Source organism: Dama dama, chromosome X (assembly GCF_033118175.1).
Source record: "Dama dama isolate Ldn47 chromosome X, ASM3311817v1, whole genome shotgun sequence".
In the NCBI taxonomy this organism is placed as follows: Eukaryota; Metazoa; Chordata; class Mammalia; order Artiodactyla; family Cervidae; genus Dama; species Dama dama.
In genome coordinates this window covers 154,428,152-154,437,393 of record NC_083714.1, presented here as the reverse complement: position 1 = coordinate 154,437,393, position 9,242 = coordinate 154,428,152, and the positions used below count along the sequence as shown (strand labels likewise).

The following is a 9,242-nucleotide window of genomic DNA, read 5'->3' as shown; positions in this document are numbered from 1 at the left end:
CACCTAGATTATATATATATGATCCTCTCTCTCTCTATATATATATATATGTGTATATATATATATATATATTTTTTTTTTTTTTTTTTTTCCTTTCTTTTTTTCCATCAACGTAGAAAATCTCTTTGGGCCCCTTCCTCACACTTCCCTTCCCCCAAGAGACTCCTGTTTTCAGTTCCGTCAGTATAGAACTTCCTATAAATGGAGCTTACAGTAGGTAAATGTGTAGTTGCTTTACAATGTTTTGTTACATTGTGTTGTACAGCAATGTAAATTGGCTGTGAGTGTGTGTAATATATATATACATACATTATATATATATGTATACATTATATATAATACACACACACACACATACACACTGAAAAACAACCAACCAACCCTGAATAAAACTCAAAACACAAGTTCTTGTCAAAACTGGATTTTCAAGCCATGGCACAGGTTGGCCCAGGAGAAAGTCCAGGAGCATGACTACAGGACGGTGGAGACAAGATTCTAGTTGAGGGCACTGGAAGGAAACATCCAGCCGGAGGACAACCCGCCCACTAGAAGATCCAGGCCTAAAACTGCCTGCCTGCAAACAAGGGAAGCAAATTGCCAAGATGCGCCTGCGTGCTCCAGGCCTGACAGACACGGCAGAGACCCAGAGTAGCCAATCCCTGAGCGGTAGGGCGGGACATCCTGTGAGTTCCGCACCCTCCTGGCGGTTATTAGTCCTGCTGCCCGGGTCGCAGCACAGATTGGTCGCTTGTGCTTTATGGGGTGTACAAGGCGGCTGCTCGCGGTTCCCTTCGCCTCAGTGCGGGAGGACTAGACGCCACCGAGCTCCGAACTCGCACCAGGTTTGGGTGGTCAGCGCGGGAGGGACAGCGGGGAGACTGACAGGAATGTGCTCTGCACAAACCTCCTAAACCCTTAGCCTGATGGCTTCAGATTCCAGGCTGGGAGGCCATACATCCCGTCAGCATTGAGGAACCTGGGGCCTAACCTTAAGGGTGCTGGTGGGGCTCAGCTTCAGGGACTACAACTCCCTCTGCCCTCAGAAACACCAAGTCCCCTAGTGCTGCGAACCCTGTCTGCCTGCTTAGAGCAACCCTAGTTCCCCTCAGCCCGTGGAACCCGCAAAATAGCACCCGCAGAGAAACCAGATTTCCTTGACCTCAGAGACCCTGGATACCTCAAACTGGTAGCTCTTAAAACTCTTCCTTCTCAAGACTCTAACTGTCCTGCCTGTCTGGGGCCTAAAACCCGTTAATGAGAACCCTCCTATTTCCTCAGCCTCATAGATCCCAGGTACTTTCAACCTGCGTGGTCTCCATCAGACACAAGACTCCCACCCCAATCCCAAAATCTGAGAAATCCCACATCCTTCAGCCCCTGTCACTCAGATCTCCTCATGCTACATGTCTCGTAGACATAGAACCCAAGTTATGCCCAGGTTTTCCCAGAGCCCCTGGGCAGAGATCCTCAAAATCCTGCTTGGAGAAATAGTCCCTCTCTTGCACTGGTACAGCGCCCTGATTTCAGCCTGACCCCACTCTAGCAGTTGGGGGCTTCCAGGTCTCCTGACTCAGGACTCCTTCTGTCACCCACAGACATTGTCCCTCCCAGTGCCTTTCCTCAGAGAGGCCAAATTGTAGGGGAATCAAAGAAACCAAATCTAGTTCACATTAGTCTGGACTGTCACAGCTCTTTGGGGTTGGTCCATCCCAACAACACCCCAAGCCTGACTTTGTTGGCTCCTTCCTGTCCTGGACAGTCCACCAAAAAGGGACAGACCCAACTCTGGACAGTCGTCTGGACTATCTCAGCATCTTCTTGTCCCACAGGCACCTTGGCCTGAGTTGGTTCTATGGCCATGAACCTGAACAGGTTTCTGGAAGACAGCACTGAGGGGGATCTAGGGAGTCCAAAGTAGAAGCCCATGGTGAGAGGTGGAGGCAGCAAAAGCCTCTAAGCCAGCTCTATAGGGAGGACATGGAGCTGGTCCCAGCTCTGTTTGTCCACACAGCTGAATGAACTTCTCTGTGAAAGTACACAGGATGGGAATGCCTGGTCTTGTCTGAAGCGGAAGGGTGGAGTGGGACAAAACAGGACACTAGCATCATCAACTGCTCTGTGTCCAGGGAGAATTAGAAAAATGCTCAGTGTTTGCTCCGTTAAGCAGGATGCAGTTGGGAAGGAAAGTCTTCATCCCTGTCTCACAGAGACCATCCAGTAGCTTCAGGCTACTCCCTACACACAAGGTGGAGGAGAAGGCCCAGCTCTAAGGCCAGACTTATATTCGTAAGTCACTGATGAAATCAGTTCTTTTCCTTAGGCCAAAGATTCTTTCAAAGGCATTTCCATATACTTCTCTGAGGAAGAATGGGCAGAGATGGGAGAATGGGGGGAAAAAAATCAATATAGGAAGGTGAAAAGGAACTCAGAAGTGCTGACTGCTGTAGATAACAGGAAGTGCTGCAAGCATATGAACCTGAGAGATATAAAACAGGTGTTCACCCTCAGTGTTAAGTTGGTCCTCTCTTAAGTGGCTTCATCTGCTTACAGTTCCCTTTTGTGTGGAGACTAACCTGGAGGAAATTTTTATTGTGTTTTTACCAAAGTGGGGTTGGCCCTGGCAGTGCAGAGCTCACCTCTTGCCTTGTTCTAGATTCTCCCAGCCTATCCTACTAATTATCATGACTCTGTGACTCTTGGCATTGATTCTGTGCTTTGTTCCTCATTCTTAGAACAAATATTTTGCTTCTTTCCAGGTTTCAGAGCCTCTAGACCAGCTTTCATGCATCGCCACAGGCAGGTCATCAAACCCCAGGTAGATGATACTGAGCATTCTGATGAGGAATGGACACCAAGGCAGCAAGGTGAGGGGCCAGGAGGATTTAGAGGTGTCTTCCTAAAGCCAGCCTGGGCTTAGATCTCAACTACATATCAGCCATTAGCAAAGGAAATATAGTTTTCAGCATTCTGAAGTTGTTGTGGCAGAACATTGACATAAGCCTGAATGAAGATGCATGTATAGGTTTTCCAGTGTAATTCTCAAAACTTTAATGTTTAAACTTTGTCATTATTTTTAAAATAATTACTTTTGCTAAGCATTAATGAAAGGGCAATTAAAGAAGTCTTAGACTATAAATTTCCCAGAGATTTCTAATACTAATCTCATCATAATTTGGTTATTGGATTAATGTCTTAGAGGAGAAAATGATTAACATATTATGCCATTATTTATATATGTATATATGTATACATTATTGAATATACATTATTTATGTATGGATAAAAATGACAACACATGATCATCTTACCCTAAGGTGAATCTGTCTTTTTATATATATATATAAATTTATTCATTTTAATTGGAGGCTAAATACTTTACAATATTGTAGTGGTTTTTCTATACATTGACATGAATCAGCCACGGGTGTACATGTGTTTCCCATCCTGAGCCCCATCCCGCCTCCTTGCCCATCCCATCCCTCTGGGTCATCCCAGTGCAACAGCCCTGAGCACCCTGTCCCATGCGTCAAACCTAGACTGGCAGTCCATTTCACATATGATAATACACATGTTTCAATGCCATTCTCCCAAATCATCCCACCCTCTCCCTCTCCCACAGCGTCCAAAAGACTGTTTTATACATCTGTGTCTCTTGCTGTCTCGCATATAGGGTTAGTGTTACTATCTTTCTAAATTCCATATATATGCATTAGTATACTGTATTGATGTTTTTCGTTCTGGCTTACTTCACTCTGTATAATAGGCTCCACTTCATCCACCTCATTAGAACTGATTCAAATATATTCTTTTTAATGGCTGAGTGATATTCCATTGTATGTTGTGTAGATGTATCACAGCTTCTTTATCCATTCGTCTGCTGATGGACATCTAGGCTGCTTCCATGTCCTGGCTATTGTAAACAGTGCTGCAACGAACACTGGGGTGGATGTGTCTCTTTCAGTTCTGGTTTCCTTAGTGTGTATGCCCCAACAGTAGGTTTGCTGGGTCATATGGCAGTTCTATTTCCAGTTTTTTAAGGAATCTCCACATTGTTCTCCATAGTGGCTGTACTAGTTTGCATCCACCAACAGTGTAAGAGGGTTTACTTTTCCCCACACCCTCTCAGCATTTATTGTTTGTAGACTTTTGGATAGCAGCTATTCTGACTGGAATGAAATGGTACCTCGTTGTGGTTTTGATTTGCATTTCTCTGATAATGACTGACGTTGAACATCTTTTCATGTGTTTGTTAGCCATTTGTATGTCTTCTTTGGAGAAATGTCTGTTTAGTTCTTTGGCCCATTTTTTGATTGGGTCGTTTATTTTTCTGGAATTGAGATGCAGGAGTTGCTTGTATCAGTTGCTTCGTTTGCTAAATAATTCTTTGTCTTGATTCTGGGAACCAGTTTGAGAGATCTGTTTCTTCTCACTGATCTTTCCCATGTTTCACTAACCAGAGACAGCACCAGATAAATAGAAATAAAGTTCACTCATTGTAAGATAGAAGGGATCAGCTCACTTCCTCTTCTGCTGCTCAGAGATTAGAAGAATTAATCTGCTTAGACTGGAGAAAACAATTTAGATTAGTTCTATGATTCTCCATCTATGAATTTCTGATCTCCTAGATTATTTTTTATTATGTATTTATTTATTTATTTGGTTGCACTGGGTCTTCGTTGCTATGCATGGGCTTTCCCTGTGTGTGGTAAGTGGTTTCTCTTGTTGCAGAGCACATGCTGGCCGAGTAGTTTGTGACACACAGGCTTAGTTGCCCCAAGGAATGTGGAATCTTCATGGACCAGGGATCGAACCTGTGTCCTCTGCGTTGGCAGGCAGATTCTCATACTCTGTGCCACCGGGGAAGTCCATCTGCTCCCTTAGGTTGTTAAAACTAGTATACAAGACATGGAAACCAAACATTTGGCTGTCTGCAAAGGTTCTGATATGGAGAGAGATTCTTCATAGGGAACACCTGCCCCATGGTTCTCAGTTCAGTGCAGTTCAGTTGCTCAGTTGTGTCCGACTCTTTGCAACCCCATGAATCACAGCACGCCAGGCCTCCCTGTCTATCACCAACTCCTGGAGTTTACTCAAACTCATGTCCATCGAGTCGGTGATGCCATCCAACCATCTCATCCTCTATTGTCCTCTTCTCCTCCTGACTTGAATCCCTCCCAGCCATCAGGGGCCTTTCCAATGAGTCAGCTCTTCACCTGAGGTGGCCAAAGTATTGGAGTTTCAACTTCAGCCTCAGTGCTTCCAATGAACACCCAGGACTGATCTCCTTTAGGATGGGCTGGTTGGATCTCCTTGCAGTCCAAGGGACTCTCAAGACTCTTCTCTAACACCACAGTTCAAAAGCATCAATTCTTAGATGCTCAGCTTTCTTCACAGTCCAACTCTCACATCCTTTTATGACCACTGGCAAAACCATAGCCTTGACTAGACGGATCTTTGTTGGCAAAGGAATGTCTCTGCTTTTGAATAGGCTATCTAGGTTGGTCATAACTTTCCTTCCAAGGAGTAAGTGTCTTTTAATTTCATGGCTGCAATCACCATCTGCAGTGATTTTGGAGCCCCCCCAAAATGAAGTCTGACAGTTTCCACTGTTTCCCCGTCTATTTCCCACGAAGTGATAGGACCAGATGCCATGATCTTAGTTTTCTGAATGTTGAGCTTTAAGCCAACTTTTTCACTCTCCTCTTTCACTTTCGTCAAGAGGCTTTTTATTTCCTCCTCACTTTCTGACATAAGGATGGTGTCATCTGCATTTCTGAGGTTATTGATATTTCTCCTGGAAATCTTGATTCCAGCTTGTGTTTCTTCCAGCCCAGCGTTTCTCATAATGTACTCTGCATATAAGTTAAATAAGCAGGGTGATAATATACAGCCTTGGCATACTCCTTTTCCTATTTGGAACCAGTCTGTTGTTCCATTTCCAGTTCTAACTCTTGTTCCCTTTTTTCCAGTTCTAACTCTTGTTCCCATGTTCTACACATCTTTATTTTCCTTCTTAATAATTTCTGAGTGTATTCTGTTGCTAATTATATACACACTGGTGTGCAAAAAACCTGTAGAACTTTTTCATCTTGCATGACTGAAACCATTTACCCACTGAGCAACAATTCTCCAATTCTTCCTCCTCATAGCCCTTAGCAACCACAATTATATTTTGTTTCCATGGATTTGATTAAATTAGATATCTCATAGAAGAGGAATCATGCAATATTTTTCTGTTTTTGATTGGTTCATTTCACTTAGCCTAATATCCACAAGGCCCATTCTGATGTTGCATATGACAAAATTTCATTCTTTGTTTTTAAGGCTGAAAAAAATTTCCTTGTGTGTATATGTATACGATATGTATGAGATATATTTTATATATAATCCTTATCTGTTTATCCCCTGGTGAATATTTATATTGCTTCCGCATCTTACCAATTGTGAATACTGCTGCAATGACCATAGATGTGCACATTATTTATTGAAAATCTCACTTTCAATTTTGTTATGATATACACTCTGGAGCTGGATTACTAGATCATATAGGAATTCTAATTTTCTGAGGAAATTCCATACTGTTTTCTGTAGCGGTTGCAGTATTTTACATTTCCAACAATCGCATGTAAGTGTTCCATTTTCTCTATATCCTTACCAAACTTGCTACTGTTTTTTTTTTTTTTTTCCTTCTTTTTGTACTAACCATCACAAAAGGTATGAGAAAATTTCCATTGCAGTTTTAATTTGTGTTTCCCTATTGATTAGTAAGATTGAGCATCTTTTTATATGTTTGTTGGCTATTTGTGTATCTTCTTTGTAGAAATGCCTATTCCATCCCTACTCTCACCATGTTAGTCGACTCAGTCTGCTATAACAAAGAAAGACTGCATGGCTTAAACCAGAGAAATTTGTTTTCTTACAATTCTGGAGAATGGAAGTTTGATATCAGGGTGCCATCAAAGTCAATGCAGTTCTCTTCCTGGCTTATAGATAGCCTTGATATTGGTGTATGCTTAAAACCCCTTATCAGATTTGTATTTTACAAATAGTTTCCACTGTCCTGTACGTGGCCTTTTCACTGCTCACTGTGTCCTTTGCTGCACGGAAGTTTAAAATTTAATGTGGTCTTATTTGTCTCTTTTTACTTTGTTGCTAACACTTGTACACTTGCTATCATATCTAAGAATTCATTGCTGAGTCAATATCGTGAAGGTTCACCATTGTTTTCTTCTAAGAGTCTTATCATTTCAAGTGATACATTTAGGCCTTGAATCCATTCTGAGTTGATTTTTCTACATGATATAAAATCTTCATTATTTTTCATATGGGTATTTTGTCCCCTCAGCTCCTTTCTCTACAGGGCTTAAATTTTCCTCATTGTTTTGACACCCTTGCTAAAGATCACTGGACCATGTATCCAGGAGTTTATTTCTGTTTATTTCTGACTATCTGTTCTGTTACATTGATTGATATGTCTGTCTTTATGCAGCATGCTTCCCCAATGGCTTAGCAGATGAAGAATCTGCCTTCAGTGCAGGAGGCACAGGAGATGTTGGTTCAATCCATCGGTTAAGAAGATCCCCTGGAGAAGGGAATGGCCACCTCCACCAGTATCCTTGCTTGGAAAATCCACTGGACAAGAAGAGCCTGGTAGACTCCAGTCCAAAAGGTCACACAGAGTCAACAGGACTTGGTGACCAAGAAGGCACTTTACTACACTATGCTCTTTTGGTTACTGTTCCTTTGTAATGTGTTGTGAAACCAGAGGCCTCCCTCTTTGCTGTACTTTCTAAGATTGTTTTGCCTAGTTGGTCTCCTCGGAAATTCCATATTAACTGTGGGATGGATGTTTCTATATCTGAAAAACCTTCCATTGGGATTTCAACAGGAATTGCATCATATCTTTAAATTCCTTTGGGTAGTATGAACAACTTAATACTATTGTCTCCAAATCCATAAACATGGGGCACCTTTCTGTTTACCTGTGTCAGATTCCTTTCAGCAATTTAGTAGTTTTCAGTGTACAGGTCTTTCATCCCTTTAAACTTGCCCCTAGGTATTTCATTTTTTTTTTTTTAATGCTACTATACATAAGATTATCAGGACATCCCTGGTGGTCCAGTGGCTAAGACTCCACACTCCCAATGCAGAGAACCTGGGTTCAACCCCTGGTCAGGTAACTAGACCCCCACATGCTGCAAAGAAGGACTGGTACACATAAATAAATAAAAATAAATATTTTTAAAATGTAAACATAGCTCTTGACTACAGCTTAAAAAATAAAAATAAAGACAATTGTTTACTTAAATTCCTTTTCAGAATGGTCACTGTTCTTGGGTATATTGCAAAGATATTTGAATGTTGATTTTGTACCATGCAAATTTCTGTGAAGGTTTTGTGTATGTGTATGCATGTGTGTGGAATTGTAAAGATTTTCTGTACATAAAGTCATGTCCTCTGTAAACAGACATAATTTTACTTCTTTCTTTCCAAGTGGAAACCTTTTCTAATACAATGTCCTGGCTAGAATGTCTAATATTATGTTTAATAGAAGTGTTGAGAATGGGCATCCTTGCCTTTTCTTTTTTTTTCTTTATCTTAGAAGTCTTCCATTTTTCACTGATGAGTGTGATGTTAGAGGTAGACTTTTCATATATGACCTTTATTATATTGCTATCACTTCCTTCTACTTCTATTCTGTTGAGTATTTTTTGTCATGAAAGGCTAGTAACTTTATTAAGATAATTTATGAGCATTGGATGAAGCACAGTTGAAGTTTCATATTTTTTTCATTAATTTTAAGAAAATTATGTGATGCTCTCAGTAGAAGCATAGAAGTTGATGCTACAGAAACCATTTTCCATTCCTCCTTTGGTAATTCTTGTCCTTGTCACTCTCTGGCACAGAATTCTGTGTCCTTAATTAGAATTCCTAGAGTTTGGAAACATTGTCCAACCAAAGCACTGGTTCTCATCATCTTTTAGGTAAACCATCTTGGATGGCCATAGAATGGAGCACACTCAACCAGAAGTTGAGTATTTCCCAAATCTTGTTGACAAGAAAATCCTCCTTGTGGATCCAGTCACAGGTAAAAATGATTGAAAACAGATCCTAGAGACTGCCGCCTTCCTTTCCTGAATCTTTAGCACAATGTCTGATATCATCACCATGTTTATGGTGAGTAAGTATAGCAACAATAGTAGGCTGTGTGATTGTTACAGTATTTTCACAATATTTCAGAC

General features: G+C 41.3%; 1 long non-coding RNA gene across 1 annotated transcript; it reads left to right on the top strand.

Annotated features, from left to right (window-relative positions):
- Window positions 1-730: 730 nt before the first annotated feature.
- On the top strand, window positions 731-7,608 carry LOC133052306 (uncharacterized). The gene is made up of 3 exons (XR_009692024.1): window positions 731-842; window positions 2,757-2,864; window positions 7,490-7,608. It is a non-coding gene; the product is annotated as an uncharacterized LOC133052306 (long non-coding RNA).
- The last annotated feature ends 1,634 nt before the right edge of the window (window positions 7,609-9,242 follow it).